Genomic DNA, 17,693 nt, shown 5'->3' on the forward strand with positions numbered 1-17,693 from the left:
TGAGTGTGAGAGAGAGTGTGAGTGTGAGAGAGAGTGAGTGAGTGTGAGAGTGAGTGAATGTGTGGGTGAGAGAGAGTGCGTGAGTGAGTGTGAGAGTGAGTGAGTGAGTGTGAGAGTGAGTGAGTGAGTGTGAGAGTGAGTGAGTGTGAGAGAGAGTGAGTGAGTCAGTGTGAGAGTGAGTGTGAGAGAGAGTGTGAGTGTGAGAGAGAGTGAGTGAGTGTGAGAGTGAGTGAATGTGTGGGTGAGAGAGAGTGAGTGAGAGAGTGAGTGAGTATGAGTGAGTGTGTGGGTGAGAGTGTGAGTGTGAGAGTGAGTGAGTGAGTGTGAGTGAGTGAGTGAGTGTGAGAATGAGTGAGTTTGAGAGAGTGAGTGAGTGTGTGGGTGAGAGTGGGTGAGAGTGAGTGAGTGTGAGAGTGAGTGAGTGTGAGAGTGAGTGAGTGTGTGGGTGAGAGTGAGTGAGTGTGAGAGAGAGTGAGTGAGTGATTGTGAGAGTGAGTGAGTGTGTGGGTGAGAGTGAGTGAGTGTGAGAGAGAGTGAGTGAGTGTGAGAGTGAGTGAGTGTGTGGGTGAGAGTGAGTGAGTGTGAGAGTGAGTGAGTGTGTTGGTGAGAGTGAGTGAGTGTGTTGGTGAGAGTGAGTGAGTGTGAGAATGAGTGAATGAGTGTGAGAGAGAGTGAGTGAGTGTGAGAGAGAGTGTGAGAGAGAGTGAGTGAGTGTGAGAGTGAGTGAGTGAGTGAGAGAGTGAGTGAGTGTGAGAGAGAGTGAGTGAGTGAGTGTGAGAGTGAGTGAATGTGTGGGTGAGAGAGAGTGAGTGAGTGAGTGAGTGTGAGAGAGAGTGAGTGAGTGTGAGAGAATGAGTGAGTGTGTGGGTGAGAGTGAGTGAGTGTGATGAGTGAGTGTGAGAGTGAGTGAGTGAGTGTGAGAGTGAGTGTGAGAGAGAGTGAGTGAGTGGGTGAGTGTGAGAGTGAGTGAGTGTGTCGGTGAGAGTGAGTGAGTTTGAGAGTGAGTAAGTGTGTTGGTGAGAGTGAGTGAGTGTGAGAGTGAGTGAGTGTGAGAGTGAGTGAGTGAGTGTGAGAGTGAGTGAGTGAGTGTGAGAATGAGTGAGTGTGTGGGTGAGAGTGAGTGAGTGTGAGAGTGAGTGAGTGTGTGGGTGAGAGTGAGTGAGTGTGAGAATGAATGAGTGAGTGTGAGAATGAGTGAGTGTGAGAGTGAGTGTGTGGGTGAGTGAGTGAGTGTGAGAGTGAGTGAGTGTGAGAGAGAGTGAGTGAGTGTGAGAGTGTGAGTGTGAGAGAGTGAGTGAGTGAGTGAGTGAGTGTGAGAGAGAGTGTGAGAGAGAGTGAGTGAGTGAGTGAGTGTGAGAGTGAGTGAATGTGTGGGTGAGAGTGTGAGTGAGTGAGTGTGAGTGTGAGTGAGAGAGAGAGTGAGTGAGTGTGAGAGAATGAGTGAGTGTGTGGGTGAGAGTGAGTGAGTGTGAGAGTGAGTGAGTGCGTGTGAGAGTGATTGAGTGAGTGAGTGTGTGGGTGAGAGTGAGTGTGTGGGTGAGAGTGAGTGAGTGTGAGAGTGAGTGTGAGAGAGAGTGAGTGAGTGAGTGTGAGAGTGAGTGAGTGTGTGGTTGAGAGTGAGTGAGTGTGAGAGTGAGTGAGTGTGAGAGTGAGTGTGTGTGGGTGAGAGTGAGTGAGTGAGTGTGAGTGTGAGTGAGAGAGAGAGTGAGTGAGTGTGAGAGAATGAGTGAGTGTGTGGGTGAGAGTGAGTGAGTGTGAGAGTGAGTGAGTGGGTGTGAGAGTGATTGAGTGAGTGAGTGTGTGGGTGAGAGTGAGTATGTGGGTGAGAGTGTGTGGGTGAGAGTGAGTGAGTGTGAGAGAGAGTGATTGTGAGAGAGAGTGAGTGAGTGAGTGTGAGAGTGAGTGAGTGTGTGGTTGAGAGTGAGTGATTGTGAGAGTGAGTGAGTGTGAGAGTGAGTGTGTGTGGGTGAGAGTGAGTGAGTGTGAGAGTGAGTGAGTGTGTGGCTGAGAGTGAGTGAGTGTGAGAGAGAGTGAGTGAGTGAGTGTGAGAGTGAGTGAGTGTGTGGGAGAGAGTGAGTGATTGTGAGAGAGAGTGAGTGAGTGTGAGAGAGAGTGAGTGAGTGTGTGAGTGTGAGAGTGTGAGTGAGTGTGTGAGAGTGAGTGAGTGTGTGTGTGTGAGAGTGAGTGAGTGAGTGTGAGAGTGAGTGAAGTGAGTGTGAGAGTGAGTGTGTGGGTGAGAATGTGAGTGAGTGTGAGTATGAGAGTGAGTGAGTGTGTGAGAGTGAGTGAGTGTGTGGGTGAGAGAGAGTGAGTGTGTGAGAGTGAGTGAGTGTGTGGGTGAGAGTGTGAGTGAGTGTGAGTGTGAGAGCGAGTGAGTGAGTGTGTGAGAGTGAGTGAGTGTGTGGGTGAGAGTGAGTGAGTGAGTGGGTGAGAGTGAGTGTGAGTGTGAGAGTGAGTGAATGAGTGTGTGAGAGTGAGTGAGTGTGTGGGTGAGAGTGAGTGAGTGTGTGAGAGTGAGTGAGTGAGTGTGTAAGAGTGAGTGAGTGTGTGGGTGAGAGTGAGTGAGTGTGTGGGCGAGAGTGAGTGAGTGTGTGCGTGAGAGTGAGTGAGTGTGTGAGAGTGAGTGAGTGTTTGGGTGAGAGTGAGTGAGTGTGAGAGAGAGTGAGTATGAGAGTGAGTGAGTGTCTGGGTGAGAGTGAGTGAGTGTGAGAGAGAGTGAGTGAGTGTGAGAAAGAGTGAGTGAGTGTGAGAGTGAGTGTGTGGGTGAGAGTGAGTGAGTGTGAGAGTGAGTGAGTGAGTGTGAGAGTGAGTGAGTGTGAGAGTGAGCGAGTGTGTGGGTGAGAGTGAGTGTGAGAGTGAGTGAGTGTGAGAGTGAGTGAGTGTGTGGGTGAGAGTGAGTGAGTGTGAGAGAGAGTGAGTGAGTGTGAGAGTGAGTGAGTGAGTGTGAGAGTGAGTGTGTGGGTGAGAGTGAGTGAGTGTGAGAGTGAGTGAGTGTGAGAGTGAGTGAGTGTGAGAGAGAGTGAGTGAGTGTGAGAGAGAGTGAGTGAGTGTGAGAGTGAGTGAGTGAGTGTGAGAATGAGTGAGTGTGAGAGAGAGTGAGTGAGTAGGAGAGAGAGTGAGTGAGTGTGAGAGTGAGTGAGTGTGAGAGTGTGAGTGAGAGAGAGAGTGAGTGAGTGTGAGAGTGGGTGTGAGAGTGATTGAGTGAGTGTGTGTGAGAGAGTGAGTGAGTGTGTGGGTGAGAGTGAGTGAGTGTGAGAGAGAGTGAGTGAGTGAGTGTGAGAGTGAGTGAGTGTGAGAGAGAGTGAGTGAGTGAGAGTGTGAGTGTGAGAGAGAGTGAGTGAGTGAGTGAGTGTGAGAGAGAGTGTGAGAGAGTGAGTGAGTGAGTGAGTGTGAGAGTGAGTGAATGTGTGGGTGAGAGTGTGAGTGAGTGAGTGTGAGTGTGAGTGAGAGAGAGAGTGAGTGAGTGTGAGAGAATGAGTGAGTGTGTGGGTGAGAGTGAGTGAGTGTGAGAGTGAGTGAGTGCGTGTGAGAGTGATTGAGTGAGTGAGTGTGTGGGTGAGAGTGAGTGTGTGGGTGAGAGTGAGTGAGTGTGAGAGTGAGTGTGTGAGAGAGTGAGTGAGTGAGTGTGAGAGTGAGTGAGTGTGTGGTTGAGAGTGAGTGAGTGTGAGAGTGAGTGTGTGTGGGTGAGAGTGAGTGAGTGTGAGTGTGAGTGAGAGAGAGAGTGAGTGAGTGTGAGAGAATGAGTGAGTGTGTGGGTGAGAGTGAGTGAGTGTGAGAGTGAGTGAGTGGGTGTGAGAGTGATTGAGTGAGTGAGTGTGTGGGTGAGAGTGAGTATGTGGGTGAGAGTGTGTGGGTGAGAGTGAGTGAGTGTGAGAGAGAGTGATTGTGAGAGAGAGTGAGTGAGTGAGTGTGAGAGTGAGTGAGTGTGTGGTTGAGAGTGAGTGATTGTGAGAGTGAGTGAGTGTGAGAGTGAGTGTGTGTGGGTGAGAGTGAGTGAGTGTGAGAGTGAGTGAGTGTGTGGCTGAGAGTGAGTGAGTGTGAGAGAGTGAGTGAGTGAGTGTGAGAGTGAGTGAGTGTGTGGGAGAGAGTGAGTGATTGTGAGAGAGAGTGAGTGAGTGTGAGAGAGAGTGAGTGAGTGTGTGAGTGTGAGAGTGTGAGTGAGTGTGTGAGAGTGAGTGAGTGAGTGTGTGTGAGAGTGAGTGAGTGAGTGTGAGAGTGAGTGAGTGAGTGTGAGAGTGAGTGTGTGGGTGAGAATGTGAGTGAGTGTGAGTATGAGAGTGAGTGAGTGTGTGAGAGTGAGTGAGTGTGTGGGTGAGAGAGAGTGAGTGTGTGAGAGTGAGTGAGTGTGTGGGTGAGAGTGTGAGTGAGTGTGAGTGTGAGAGCGAGTGAGTGAGTGTGTGAGAGTGAGTGAGTGTGTGGGTGAGAGTGAGTGAGTGAGTGGGTGAGAGTGAGTGTGAGTGTGAGAGTGAGTGAGTGAGTGTGTGAGAGTGAGTGAGTGTGTGGGTGAGAGTGAGTGAGTGTGTGAGAGTGAGTGAGTGAGTGTGAAAGAGTGAGTGAGTGTGTGGGTGAGAGTGAGTGAGTGTGTGGGCGAGAGTGAGTGAGTGTGTGTGTGAGAGTGAGTGAGTGTGTGAGAGTGAGTGAGTGTTTGGGTGAGAGTGAGTGAGTGTGAGAGAGAGTGAGTATGAGAGTGAGTGAGTGTCTGGGTGAGAGTGAGTGAGTGTGAGAGAGAGTGAGTGAGTGTGAGAGTGAGTGTGTGGGTGAGAGTGAGTGAGTGTGAGAGTGAGTGAGTGAGTGTGAGAGTGAGTGAGTGTGAGAGTGAGCGAGTGTGTGGGTGAGAGAGAGTGAGGTGAGTGAGTGAGTGAGAGTGAGTGAGTGTGTGGGTGAGAGAGAGTGAGTGTGAGAGAGAGTGAGTGAGTGTGAGAGTGAGTGAGTGAGTGTGAGAGTGAGTGAGTGTGAGAGAGTTGAGTGAGTGTGAGAGTGAGAGGTGTGAGAGTGAGTGAGTGTGAGAGAGAGTGAGTGAGTGTGAGAGAGAGTGAGTGAGTGTGAGAATGAGTGAGTGAGTGTGAAAATGAGTGAGTGTGAGAGAGATGAGAGTGAGTAGAGAGAGAGTGAGTGAGTGTGAGACTGAGTGAGTGTGGAGAGAGTGAGTGAGAGAGAGAGTGAGTGAGTGTGAGAGTGGTGAGTGTGAGAGTGATTGAGTGAGTGAGTGTGAGAGAGTGAGTGAGTGTGTGGGTGAGAGTGAGTGAGTGTGAGAGAGAGTGAGTGAGTGAGTGTGAGAGTGAGTGAGTGTGAGAGAGAGTGAGTGAGTGTGAGAGTGTGAGTGTGAGAGAGAGTGAGTGAGTGTGAGAGTGGGTGTGAGAGTGATTGAGTGAGTGTGTGTGAGAGAGTGAGTGAGTGTGTGGGTGAGAGTGAGTGAGTGTGAGAGAGAGTGAGTGAGTGTGAGAGTGAGTGAGTGTGAGAGAGTGAGTGAGTGTGAGAGTGTGAGTGTGAGAGAGAGTGAGTGAGTGAGTGAGTGAGTGTGAGAGAGAGTGTGAGAGAGAGTGAGTGAGTGAGTGTGAGAGTGAGTGAGTGTGTGGTTGAGAGTGAGTGAGTGTGAGAGTGAGTGAGTGTGAGAGTGAGTGTGTGTGGGTGAGAGTGAGTGAGTGAGTGTGAGTGTGAGTGAGAGAGAGAGTGAGTGAGTGTGAGAGAATGAGTGAGTGTGTGGGTGAGAGTGAGTGAGTGTGAGAGTGAGTGAGTGGGTGTGAGAGTGATTGAGTGAGTGAGTGTGTGGGTGAGAGTGAGTATGTGGGTGAGAGTGTGTGGGTGAGAGTGAGTGAGTGTGAGAGAGAGTGAGTGAGTGTGAGAGTGAGTGAGTGAGTGTGAGAGTGAGTGAGTGTGAGAGGGAGTGAGTGAGTGTGAGAGTGAGTGAATGTGTGGGTGAGAGAGAGTGAGTGAGAGAGTGAGTGAGTATGAGTGAGTGTGTGGGTGAGAGTGTGAGTGTGAGAGAGAGTGAGTGAGTGTGAGTGAGTGTGTGAGTGTGAGAATGAGTGAGTTTGAGAGAGTGAGTGAGTGTGTGGGTGAGAGTGGGTGAGAGTGAGTGAGTGTGAGAGTGAGTGAGTGTGAGAGTGAGTGAGTGTGTGGGTGAGTGAGTGAGTGTGATAGAGAGTGAGTGTGTGGGTGAGAGTGAGTGAGTGTGAGAGTGAGTGAGTGTGAGAGTGAGTGAGTGTGTGGGTGAGAGTGAGTGAGTGTGAGAGTGAGTGAGTGTGAGAGTGAGTGAGTGTGTGGGTGAGAGTGAGTGAGTGTGAGAGTGAGTGAGTGTGTGGGTGAGAGTGAGTGAGTGTGAGAGTGAGTGAGTGTGAGAGAGAGTGAGTGAGTGTGAGAGTGAGTGAGTGAGTGTGAGAATGAGTGAGTGTGAGAGAGAGTGAGCGAGTGTGAGAGAGAGTGAGTGAGTGTGAGAGTGAGTGAGTGTGAGAGAGAGTGTGAGTGTAAGAGAGAGTGAGTGAGTGTGAGAGAGAGTGAGTGTGAGAGAGAGTGTGAGTGTGAGAGAGTGAGTGAGTGTGTGGGTGAGAGTGAGTGAGTGAGTGTGAGAGTGAGTGAGTGTGAGAGTGAGTGAGTGAGTGTGAGAGTGAGTGAATGTGTGGGTGAGAGTGAGTGAGTATGAGAGAGAGTGAGTGAGTGAGTGTGAGAGTGAGTGAGTGTGTGGGTGAGAGTAAGTGAGTGTGTGGGAGAGAGTGGGTGAGTGTGTGGGTGAGAGTGAGTGAGTGTGAGAGTGAGTGAGTGTGAGAGAGAGTGAGTGTGTGGGTGAGAGTGAGTGAGTGTGAGAGTGAGTGAGTGTGAGAGTGAGTGAGTGTGTGGGTGGGAGTGAGTGAGTGTGAGAGTGAGTGAGTGTGTGGATGAGAGTGAGTGAGTGTGAGAATGAGTGAGTGAGTGTAAGGGTGAGAGTGAGTGAGTGTGTGGGAAAGAGTGAGTGAGTGTGTGGGTGAGAGTAAGTGAGTGTGAGAGAGAGTGAGTGAGTGAGTGTGAGAGTGAGTGAGTGTGTGGGTGAGAGTGAGTGAGTGTGAGAGTGAGTGAGTGAGTGTGAGAGTGAGTGAGTGTGTGGGTGAGAGTGAGTGAGTGTGAGAGTGAGTGAGTGTGAGAGTGAGTGAGTGTGAGAGTGAGTGAGTGTGAGAGTGAGTGAGTGAGCGTGAGAGAGAGTGAGTGAGTGTGAGAGTGAGTGAGTGTGTGGGTGAGAGTGAGTGAGTGTGAGAGAGAGTGAGTGAGTGTGTGGGTGAGAGTGAGTGAGTGTGAGAGTGAGTGAGTGTGTGGGTGAGATTGAGTGAGTGTGAGAGTGAGTGAGTGAGTGTGAGAGTGAGTGAGTGTGAGAGTGAGTGAGTGTGAGAGTGGGTGAGAGTGAGTGAGTTTGAGAGTGAGTGAGTGTGAGAGTGAGTGAGTGTGAGAGAGAGTGAATGTGAGAGAGAGTGAGTGAGTGTGAGAGTGAGTGTGTGAGAGTGAGTGAGTGTGTGAAAGAGTGAGTGAGTGTGAGAGAGAGTGAGTGAGTGTGAGTGTGAGAGAGAGTGTGAGTGTGAGAGAGAGTGAGTGAGTGTGAGAGTGAGTGAATGTGTGGGTGAGAGTGAGTGAGTTTGAGAGTGAGTGAGTGTGAGAGTGAGTGAGTGTGAGAGAGAGTGAGTGAGTCAGTGTGAGAGTGAGTGTGAGAGAGAGTGTGAGTGTGAGAGAGAGTGAGTGAGTGTGAGAGTGAGTGAATGTGTGGGTGAGAGAGAGTGAGTGAGAGAGTGAGTGAGTATGAGTGAGTGTGTGGGTGAGAGTGTGAGTGTGAGAGTGAGTGAGTGTGAGTGAGTGAGTGAGTGTGAGAATGAGTGAGTTTGAGAGAGTGAGTGAGTGTGTGGGTGAGAGTGGGTGAGAGTGAGTGAGTGTGAGAGTGAGTGAGTGTGAGAGTGAGTGAGTGTGTGGGTGAGAGTGAGTGAGTGTGAGAGAGAGTGAGTGAGTGATTGTGAGAGTGAGTGAGTGTGTGGGTGAGAGTGAGTGAGTGTGAGAGAGTGAGTGAGTGTGAGAGTGAGTGAGTGTGTGGGTGAGAGTGAGTGAGTGTGAGAGTGAGTGAGTGTGTTGGTGAGAGTGAGTGAGTGTGTTGGTGAGAGTGAGTGAGTGTGAGAATGAGTGAATGAGTGTGAGAGAGAGTGAGTGAGTGTGAGAGAGAGTGTGAGAGAGAGTGAGTGAGTGTGAGAGTGAGTGAGTGAGTGAGAGAGTGAGTGAGTGTGAGAGAGAGTGAGTGAGTGAGTGTGAGAGTGAGTGAATGTGTGGGTGAGAGAGAGTGAGTGAGTGAGTGAGTGTGAGAGAGAGTGAGTGAGTGTGAGAGAATGAGTGAGTGTGTGGGTGAGAGTGAGTGAGTGTGATGAGTGAGTGTGAGAGTGAGTGAGTGAGTGTGAGAGTGAGTGTGAGAGAGAGTGAGTGAGTGGGTGAGTGTGAGAGTGAGTGAGTGTGTCGGTGAGAGTGAGTGAGTTTGAGAGTGAGTAAGTGTGTTGGTGAGAGTGAGTGAGTGTGAGAGTGAGTGAGTGTGAGAGTGAGTGAGTGAGTGTGAGAGTGAGTGAGTGAGTGTGAGAATGAGTGAGTGTGTGGGTGAGAGTGAGTGAGTGTGAGAGTGAGTGAGTGTGTGGGTGAGAGTGAGTGAGTGTGAGAATGAATGAGTGAGTGTGAGAATGAGTGAGTGTGAGAGTGAGTGTGTGGGTGAGTGAGTGAGTGTGAGAGTGAGTGAGTGTGAGAGAGAGTGAGTGAGTGTGAGAGTGTGAGTGTGAGAGAGAGTGAGTGAGTGAGTGAGTGAGTGTGAGAGAGAGTGTGAGAGAGAGTGAGTGAGTGAGTGAGTGTGAGAGTGAGTGAATGTGTGGGTGAGAGTGTGAGTGAGTGAGTGTGAGTGTGAGTGAGAGAGAGAGTGAGTGAGTGTGAGAGAATGAGTGAGTGTGTGGGTGAGAGTGAGTGAGTGTGAGAGTGAGTGAGTGCGTGTGAGAGTGATTGAGTGAGTGAGTGTGTGGGTGAGAGTGAGTGTGTGGGTGAGAGTGAGTGAGTGTGAGAGTGAGTGTGAGAGAGAGTGAGTGAGTGAGTGTGAGAGTGAGTGAGTGTGTGGTTGAGAGTGAGTGAGTGTGAGAGTGAGTGTGTGTGGGTGAGAGTGAGTGAGTGAGTGTGAGTGTGAGTGAGAGAGAGAGTGAGTGAGTGTGAGAGAATGAGTGAGTGTGTGGGTGAGAGTGAGTGAGTGTGAGAGTGAGTGAGTGGGTGTGAGAGTGATTGAGTGAGTGAGTGTGTGTGTGAGAGTGAGTATGTGGGTGAGAGTGTGTGGGTGAGAGTGAGTGAGTGTGAGAGAGAGTGATTGTGAGAGAGAGTGAGTGAGTGAGTGTGAGAGTGAGTGAGTGTGTGGTTGAGAGTGAGTGATTGTGAGAGTGAGTGAGTGTGAGAGTGAGTGTGTGTGGGTGAGAGTGAGTGAGTGTGAGAGTGAGTGAGTGTGTGGCTGAGAGTGAGTGAGTGTGAGAGAGAGTGAGTGAGTGAGTGTGAGAGTGAGTGAGTGTGTGGGAGAGAGTGAGTGATTGTGAGAGAGAGTGAGTGAGTGTGAGAGAGAGTGAGTGAGTGTGTGAGTGTGAGAGTGTGAGTGAGTGTGTGAGAGTGAGTGAGTGTGTGTGTGTGAGAGTGAGTGAGTGAGTGTGAGAGTGAGTGAGTGAGTGTGAGAGTGAGTGTGTGGGTGAGAATGTGAGTGAGTGTGAGTATGAGAGTGAGTGAGTGTGTGAGAGTGAGTGAGTGTGTGGGTGAGAGAGAGTGAGTGTGTGAGAGTGAGTGAGTGTGTGGGTGAGAGTGTGAGTGAGTGTGAGTGTGAGAGCGAGTGAGTGAGTGTGTGAGAGTGAGTGAGTGTATGGGTGAGAGTGAGTGAGTGAGTGGGTGAGAGTGAGTGTGAGTGTGAGAGTGAGTGAGTGAGTGTGTGAGAGTGAGTGAGTGTGTGGGTGAGAGTGAGTGAGTGTGTGAGAGTGAGTGAGTGAGTGTGTAAGAGTGAGTGAGTGTGTGGGTGAGAGTGAGTGAGTGTGTGGGCGAGAGTGAGTGAGTGTGTGCGTGAGAGAGAGTGAGTGTGTGAGAGTGAGTGAGTGTTTGGGTCAGAGTGAGTGAGTGTGAGAGAGAGTGAGTATGAGAGTGAGTGAGTGTCTGGGAGAGAGTGAGTGAGTGTGAGAGAGAGTGAGTGAGTGTGAGAAAGAGTGAGTGAGTGTGAGAGTGAGTGTGTGGGTGAGAGTGAGTGAGTGTGAGAGTGAGTGAGTGAGTGTGAGAGTGAGTGAGTGTGAGAGTGAGCGAGTGTGTGGGTGAGAGTGAGTGTGAGAGTGAGTGAGTGTGAGAGTGAGTGAGTGTGTGGGTGAGAGTGAGTGAGTGTGAGAGTGAGTGAGTGAGTGTGAGAGTGAGTGTGTGGGTGAGAGTGAGTGAGTGTGAGAGTGAGTGAGTGTGAGAGTGAGTGAGTGTGAGAGAGAGTGAGTGAGTGTGAGAGAGAGTGAGTGAGTGTGAGAGTGAGTGAGTGTGAGAATGAGTGAGTGTGAGAGAGAGTGAGTGAGTAGGAGAGAGAGTGAGTGAGTGTGAGAGTGAGTGAGTGTGAGAGTGTGAGTGAGAGAGAGAGTGAGTGAGTGTGAGAGTGGGTGTGAGAGTGATTGAGTGAGTGTGTGTGAGAGAGTGAGTGAGTGTGTGGGTGAGAGTGAGTGAGTGTGAGAGAGAGTGAGTGAGTGAGTGTGAGAGTGAGTGAGTGTGAGAGAGAGTGAGTGAGTGTGAGAGTGTGAGTGTGAGAGAGAGTGAGTGAGTGAGTGAGTGAGTGTGAGAGAGAGTGTGAGAGAGAGTGAGTGAGTGAGTGTGAGAGTGAGTGAGTGTGTGGTTGAGAGTGAGTGAGTGTGAGAGTGAGTGAGTGTGAGAGTGAGTGTGTGTGGGTGAGAGTGAGTGAGTGAGTGTGAGTGTGAGTGAGAGAGAAAGTGAGTGAGTGTGAGAGAATGAGTGAGTGTGTGGGTGAGAGTGAGTGAGTGTGAGAGTGAGTGAGTGGGTGTGAGAGTGATTGAGTGAGTGAGTGTGTGGGTGAGAGTGAGTATGTGGGTGAGAGTGTGTGGGTGAGAGTGAGTGAGTGTGAGAGAGAGTGAGTGAGTGTGAGAGTGAGTGAGTGAGTGTGAGAGTGAGTGAGTGTGAGAGAGAGTGAGTGAGTGTGAGAGTGAGTGAATGTGTGGGTGAGAGAGAGTGAGTGAGAGAGTGAGTGAGTATGAGTGAGTGTGTGGGTGAGAGTGTGAGTGTGAGAGTGAGTGAGTGAGTGTGAGTGAGTGAGTGAGTGTGAGAATGAGTGAGTTTGAGAGAGTGAGTGAGTGTGTGGGTGAGAGTGGGTGAGAGTGAGTGAGTGTGAGAGTGAGTGAGTGTGAGAGTGAGTGAGTGTGTGGGTGAGTGAGTGAGTGTGATAGAGAGTGAGTGTGTGGGTGAGAGTGAGTGAGTGTGAGAGTGAGTGAGTGTGAGAGTGAGTGAGTGTGTGGGTGAGAGTGAGTGAGTGTGAGAGTGAGTGAGTGTGAGAGTGAGTGAGTGTGTGGGTGAGAGTGAGTGAGTGTGAGAGTGAGTGAGTGTGTGGGTGAGAGTGAGTGAGTGTGAGAGTGAGTGAGTGTGAGAGAGAGTGAGTGAGTGTGAGAGTGAGTGAGTGAGTGTGAGAATGAGTGAGTGTGAGAGAGAGTGAGCGAGTGTGAGAGAGAGTGAGTGAGTGTGAGAGTGAGTGAGTGTGAGAGAGAGTGTGAGTGTAAGAGAGAGTGAGTGAGTGTGAGAGAGAGTGAGTGTGAGAGAGAGTGTGAGTGTGAGAGAGTGAGTGAGTGTGTGGGTGAGAGTGAGTGAGTGAGTGTGAGAGTGAGTGAGTGTGAGAGTGAGTGAGAGAGTGTGAGAGTGAGTGAGTGTGTGGGTGAGAGTGAGTGAGTATGAGAGAGAGTGAGTGAGTGAGTGTGAGAGTGAGTGAGTGTGTGGGTGAGAGTAAGTGAGTGTGTGGGAGAGAGTGGGTGAGTGTGTGGGTGAGAGTGAGTGAGTGTGAGAGTGAGTGAGTGTGAGAGAGAGTGAGTGTGTGGGTGAGAGTGAGTGAGTGTGAGAGTGAGTGAGTGTGAGAGTGAGTGAGTGTGTGGGTGAGAGAGAGTGAGTGTGAGAGTGAGTGAGTGTGTGTATGAGAGTGAGTGAGTGTGAGAATGAGTGAGTGAGTGTAAGGGTGAGAGTGAGTGAGTGTGTGGGAAAGAGTGAGTGAGTGTGTGGGTGAGAGTAAGTGAGTGTGAGAGAGAGTGAGTGAGTGAGTGTGAGAGTGAGTGAGTGTGTGGGTGAGAGTGAGTGAGTGTGAGAGAGAGTGAGTGAGTGTGAGAGAGAGTGAGTGAGTGAGTGTGAGAGTGAGTGAGTGTGTGGGTGAGAGTGAGTGAGTGTGAGAGAGAGTGAGTGAGTGTGAGAGAGAGTGTGTGGGTGAGAGTGAGTGAGTGTGAGAGTGAGTAAGTGAGTGTGAGAGTGAGTGAGTGTGTGGGTGAGAGTGAGTGAGTGTGAGAGTGAGTGAGTGTGAGTGAGTGAGTGTGAGAGTGAGTGAGTGTGAGAGTGAGTGAGTGAGCGTGAGAGAGAGTGAGTGAGTGTGAGAGTGAGTGAGTGTGTGGGTGAGAGTGAGTGAGTGTGAGAGAGAGTGAGTGAGTGTGTGGGTGAGAGTGAGTGAGTGTGAGAGTGAGTGAGTGTGTGGGTGAGATTGAGTGAGTGTGAGAGTGAGTGAGTGAGTGTGAGAGTGAGTGAGTGTGAGAGTGAGTGAGTGTGAGAGTGGGTGAGAGTGAGTGAGTTTGAGAGTGAGTGAGTGTGAGAGTGAGTGAGTGTGAGAGAGAGTGAATGTGAGAGAGAGTGAGTGAGTGTGAGAGTGAGTGTGTGAGAGTGAGTGAGTGTGTGAAAGAGTGAGTGAGTGTGAGAGAGAGTGAGTGAGTGTGAGTGTGAGAGAGAGTGTGAGTGTGAGAGAGAGTGAGTGAGTGTGAGAGTGAGTGAATGTGTGGGTGAGAGAGAGTGCGTGAGTGAGTGTGAGAGTGAGTGAGTGAGTGTGAGAGTGAGTGAGTGAGTGTGAGAGTGAGTGAGTGTGAGAGAGAGTGAGTGAGTCAGTGTGAGAGTGAGTGTGAGAGAGAGTGTGAGTGTGAGAGAGAGTGAGTGAGTGTGAGAGTGAGTGAATGTGTGGGTGAGAGAGAGTGAGTGAGAGAGTGAGTGAGTATGAGTGAGTGTGTGGGTGAGAGTGTGAGTGTGAGAGTGAGTGAGTGAGTGTGAGTGAGTGAGTGAGTGTGAGAATGAGTGAGTTTGAGAGAGTGAGTGAGTGTGTGGGTGAGAGTGAGTGAGTGTGAGAGAGAGTGAGTGAGTGTGAGAGTGAGTGAGTGTGTGGGTGAGAGTGAGTGAGTGTGAGAGTGAGTGAGTGTGTTGGTGAGAGTGAGTGAGTGTGTTGGTGAGAGTGAGTGAGTGTGAGAATGAGTGAATGAGTGTGAGAGAGAGTGAGTGAGTGTGAGAGAGAGTGTGAGAGAGAGTGAGTGAGTGTGAGAGTGAGTGAGTGAGTGAGAGAGTGAGTGAGTGTGAGAGAGAGTGAGTGAGTGAGTGTGAGAGTGAGTGAATGTGTGGGTGAGAGAGAGTGAGTGAGTGAGTGAGTGTGAGAGAGAGTGAGTGAGTGTGAGAGAATGAGTGAGTGTGTGGGTGAGAGTGAGTGAGTGTGATGAGTGAGTGTGAGAGTGAGTGAGTGAGTGTGAGAGTGAGTGTGAGAGAGAGTGAGTGAGTGGGTGAGTGTGAGAGTGAGTGAGTGTGTCGGTGAGAGTGAGTGAGTTTGAGAGTGAGTAAGTGTGTTGGTGAGAGTGAGTGAGTGTGAGAGTGAGTGAGTGTGAGAGTGAGTGAGTGAGTGTGAGAGTGAGTGAGTGAGTGTGAGAATGAGTGAGTGTGTGGGTGAGAGTGAGTGAGTGTGAGAGTGAGTGAGTGTGTGGGTGAGAGTGAGTGAGTGTGAGAATGAATGAGTGAGTGTGAGAATGAGTGAGTGTGAGAGTGAGTGTGTGGGTGAGTGAGTGAGTGTGAGAGTGAGTGAGTGTGAGAGAGAGTGAGTGAGTGTGAGAGTGTGAGTGTGAGAGAGAGTGAGTGAGTGAGTGAGTGAGTGAGTGTGAGAGAGAGTGTGAAAGAGAGTGAGTGAGTGAGTGAGTGTGAGAGTGAGTGAATGTGTGGGTGAGAGTGTGAGTGAGTGAGTGTGAGTGTGAGTGAGAGAGAGAGTGAGTGAGTGTGAGAGAATGAGTGAGTGTGTGGGTGAGAGTGAGTGAGTGTGAGAGTGAGTGAGTGCGTGTGAGAGTGATTGAGTGAGTGAGTGTGTGGGTGAGAGTGAGTGTGTGGGTGAGAGTGAGTGAGTGTGAGAGTGAGTGTGAGAGAGAGTGAGTGAGTGAGTGTGAGAGTGAGTGAGTGTGTGGTTGAGAGTGAGTGAGTGTGAGAGTGAGTGTGTGTGGGTGAGAGTGAGTGAGTGAGTGTGAGTGTGAGTGAGAGAGAGAGTGAGTGAGTGTGAGAGAATGAGTGAGTGTGTGGGTGAGAGTGAGTGAGTGTGAGAGTGAGTGAGTGGGTGTGAGAGTGATTGAGTGAGTGAGTGTGTGGGTGAGAGTGAGTGAGTGTGTGGGAGAGAGTGAGTGATTGTGAGAGAGAGTGAGTGAGTGTGAGAGAGAGTGAGTGAGTTTGTGAGTGTGAGAGTGTGAGTGAGTGTGTGAGAGTGAGTGAGTGTGTGTGTGTGAGAGTGAGTGAGTGAGTGTGAGAGTGAGTGAGTGAGTGTGAGAGTGAGTGTGTGGGTGAGAATGTGAGTGAGTGTGAGTATGAGAGTGAGTGAGTGTGTGAGAGTGAGTGAGTGTGTGGGTGAGAGAGAGTGAGTGTGTGAGAGTGAGTGAGTGTGTGGGTGAGAGTGTGAGTGAGTGTGAGTGTGAGAGCGAGTGAGTGAGTGTGTGAGAGTGAGTGAGTGTGTGGGTGAGAGTGAGTGAGTGAGTGGGTGAGAGTGAGTGTGAGTGTGAGAGTGAGTGAGTGAGTGTGTGAGAGTGAGTGAGTGTGTGGGTGAGAGTGAGTGAGTGTGTGAGAGTGAGTGAGTGAGTGTGTAAGAGTGAGTGAGTGTGTGGGTGAGAGTGAGTGAGTGTGTGGGCGAGAGTGAGTGAGTGTGTGCGTGAGAGTGAGTGAGTGTGTGAGAGTGAGTGAGTGTTTGGGTGAGAGTGAGTGAGTGTGAGAGTGAGTGTGTGGTGAGAGTGAGTGAGTGTCTGGGTGAGAGTGAGTGAGTGTGAGAGAGAGTGAGTGAGTGTGAGAAAGAGTGAGTGAGTGTGAGAGTGAGTGTGTGGTGAGAGTGAGTGAGTGTGAGAGTGAGTGAGTGAGTGTGAGAGTGAGTGAGTGTGAGAGTGAGCGAGTGTGTGGGTGAGAGTGAGTGTGAGAGTGAGTGAGTGTGAGAGTGAGTGAGTGTGTGGGTGAGAGTGAGTGAGTGTGAGAGAGAGTGAGTGAGTGTGAGAGTGAGTGAGTGAGTGTGAGAGTGAGTGTGTGGGTGAGAGTGAGTGAGTGTGAGAGTGAGTGAGTGTGTGAGAGAGAGAGAGTGAGAGAGAGTGAGTGAGTGTGAGAGAGAGTGAGTGAGTGTGAGAGTGAGTGAGTGAGTGTGAGAATGAGTGAGTGTGAGAGAGAGTGAGTGAGTAGGAGAGAGAGTGAGTGAGTGTGAGAGTGAGTGAGTGTGAGAGTGTGAGTGAGAGAGAGAGTGAGTGAGTGTGAGAGTGGGTGTGAGAGTGATTGAGTGAGTGTGTGTGAGAGAGTGAGTGAGTGTGTGGGTGAGAGTGAGTGAGTGTGAGAGAGAGTGAGTGAGTGAGTGTGAGAGTGAGTGAGTGTGTGGGTGAGAGTGAGTGAGTGTGAGAGTGAGTGAGTGTGTGGGTGAGAGTGAGTGAGTGAGTGTGAGAGTGAGTGAGTGTGTGGGTGAGAGTGTGAGTGAATGTGAGTGTGAGAGTGAGTGTGTGGGTGAGAGTGAGTGAGTGTGTGAGAGTGAGTGAGTGTGTGGGTCAGAGTGAGTGTGTGGGTCAGAGTGAGTGTGTGAGAGTGAGTGAGTGTGTGAGAGTGAGTGAGTGTGAGAGTGAGTGAGTGTGAGAGTGAGTGTGTGTGGGTGAGAGTGAGTGAGTGTGAGAGTGAGTGAGTGTGAGAGTGAGTGTGTGTGGGTGAGAGTGAGTGAGTGTGAGAGTGAGAGAGTGTGAGAGTGGGTGAGTGAGTGTGAGAGTGAGTGAGTCTGTGGGAGAGAGAGTGAGTGTGAGAGAGAGTGAGTGAGTGTGAGAGAGAGTGAGTGAGTGTGTGAGTGTGAGAGTGTGAGTGAGTGTGTGAGAGTGAGTGTGTGAGTGTGTGAGAGTGAGTGAGTGAGTGTGAGAGTGAGTGAGTGAGTGTGTGATTGAGTGAGTGTGTGTGAGAGTGATTGTGTGGGTGAGAGTGTGAGTGAGTGTGTGGGTGAGAGTGAGTGTGAGTGTGAGAGCGAGTGAGTGAGTGTGTGAGAGTGAGTGAGTGTTTGGGTGAGAGTGAGTGAGTGTGTGGGTGAGAGTGAGTGAGTGTGTGAGAGTGAGTGAGTGTGTGGGTGAGAGTGAGTGAGTGTGTGAGAGTGAGTGAGTGTGTGGGTGAGAGTGAGTGAGTGAGTGTGAGAGTGAGTGAGTGTGTGGGTGAGAGTGTGAGTGAGTGTGAGTGTGAGAGTGAGTGTGTGGGTGAGAGTGAGTGAGTGTGTGAGAGTGAGTGAGTGTGTGGGTCAGAGTGAGTGTATGGGTCAGAGTGTGTGTGAGTGTGAGTGAGTGTGTGAGAGTGAGTGAGTGTGTGAGAGTGAGTGAGTGTGTGGGTCAGAGTGTGAGTGAGTGTGTGAGAGTGAGTGAGTGTGTGGGTCAGAGTGTGAGTGAGTGTGTGGGTCAGAGTGTGAATGAGTGTGTGAGAGTGAGTGAGTGAGTGTGTGGGTGAGAGTGAGTGAGTGTGTGAGAGTGAGTGAGTGAGTGTGTGGGTCAGAGTGAGTGTATGGGTCAGAGTGTGTGGGTGAGAGTGAGTGAGTGTGTGAGAGTGAGTGAGTGTGTGAGAGTGAGTGAGTGTGTGGGTCAGAGTGAGTATGTGGGTCAGAGTGAGTGTGTGAGAGTGAGTGAGTGTGTGAGAGTGAGTGAGTGTGTGGGTCAGAGTGTGAGTGAGTGTGTGAGAGTGAGTGAGTGTGTGGGTCAGAGTGTGAGTGAGTGTGTGGGTCAGAGTGTGAATGAGTGTGTGAGAGTGAGTGAGTGAGTGTGTGGGTGAGAGTGAGTGAGTGTGTGAGAGTGAGTGAGTGTGTGAGAGTGAGTGAGTGTGTGGGTGAGTGTGAGTGATTGTGTGAGAATGAGTGAGTGAGTGTGTGGGTCAGATTGTGCTGGGGGGTGTATTTTATTCTTTTGTCGGGTTTAGTAACCGATAACCTTACTCCTCCTCTGACCGCAGCAAACCTCCTTTAATTTGACTCTTTTTAAAAAGGGCAGCAGATCTGAACTGGGAAAGGTTTCCACCGGAGAAAGGAGCCACCGAAGGGCTGGAATAAAGGGGAACAGCTCCTCACCTGTTGTAACACCTTCACTTCCAAATCACACGGGTTTTTCCTTTTGGCTCTGAGTCAAACTAGGGCCATGGAGGGGCCGAGGGTCAGGTAGGGTCCGGAGTTGCCTGCATAGGAACCAGCTCCAGCCTAGTGCGGGGACATGGGA

The 17,693-nt window shown here is 50.6% G+C and overlaps 1 protein-coding gene across 1 annotated transcript in view; it reads left to right on the plus strand.

The window, feature by feature from the left end:
• Positions 1-17,693, plus strand: part of LOC121274746 (sodium/potassium/calcium exchanger 3-like) — a 142,014-nt gene that overhangs the window by 57,259 nt on the left and 67,062 nt on the right. The gene's annotated exons all lie outside the window — the stretch shown is intronic.

The sequence above is a fragment of the Carcharodon carcharias genome, assembly GCF_017639515.1.
Source record: "Carcharodon carcharias isolate sCarCar2 chromosome 37 unlocalized genomic scaffold, sCarCar2.pri SUPER_37_unloc_5, whole genome shotgun sequence".
NCBI lineage: Eukaryota > Metazoa > Chordata > Chondrichthyes > Lamniformes > Lamnidae > Carcharodon > Carcharodon carcharias.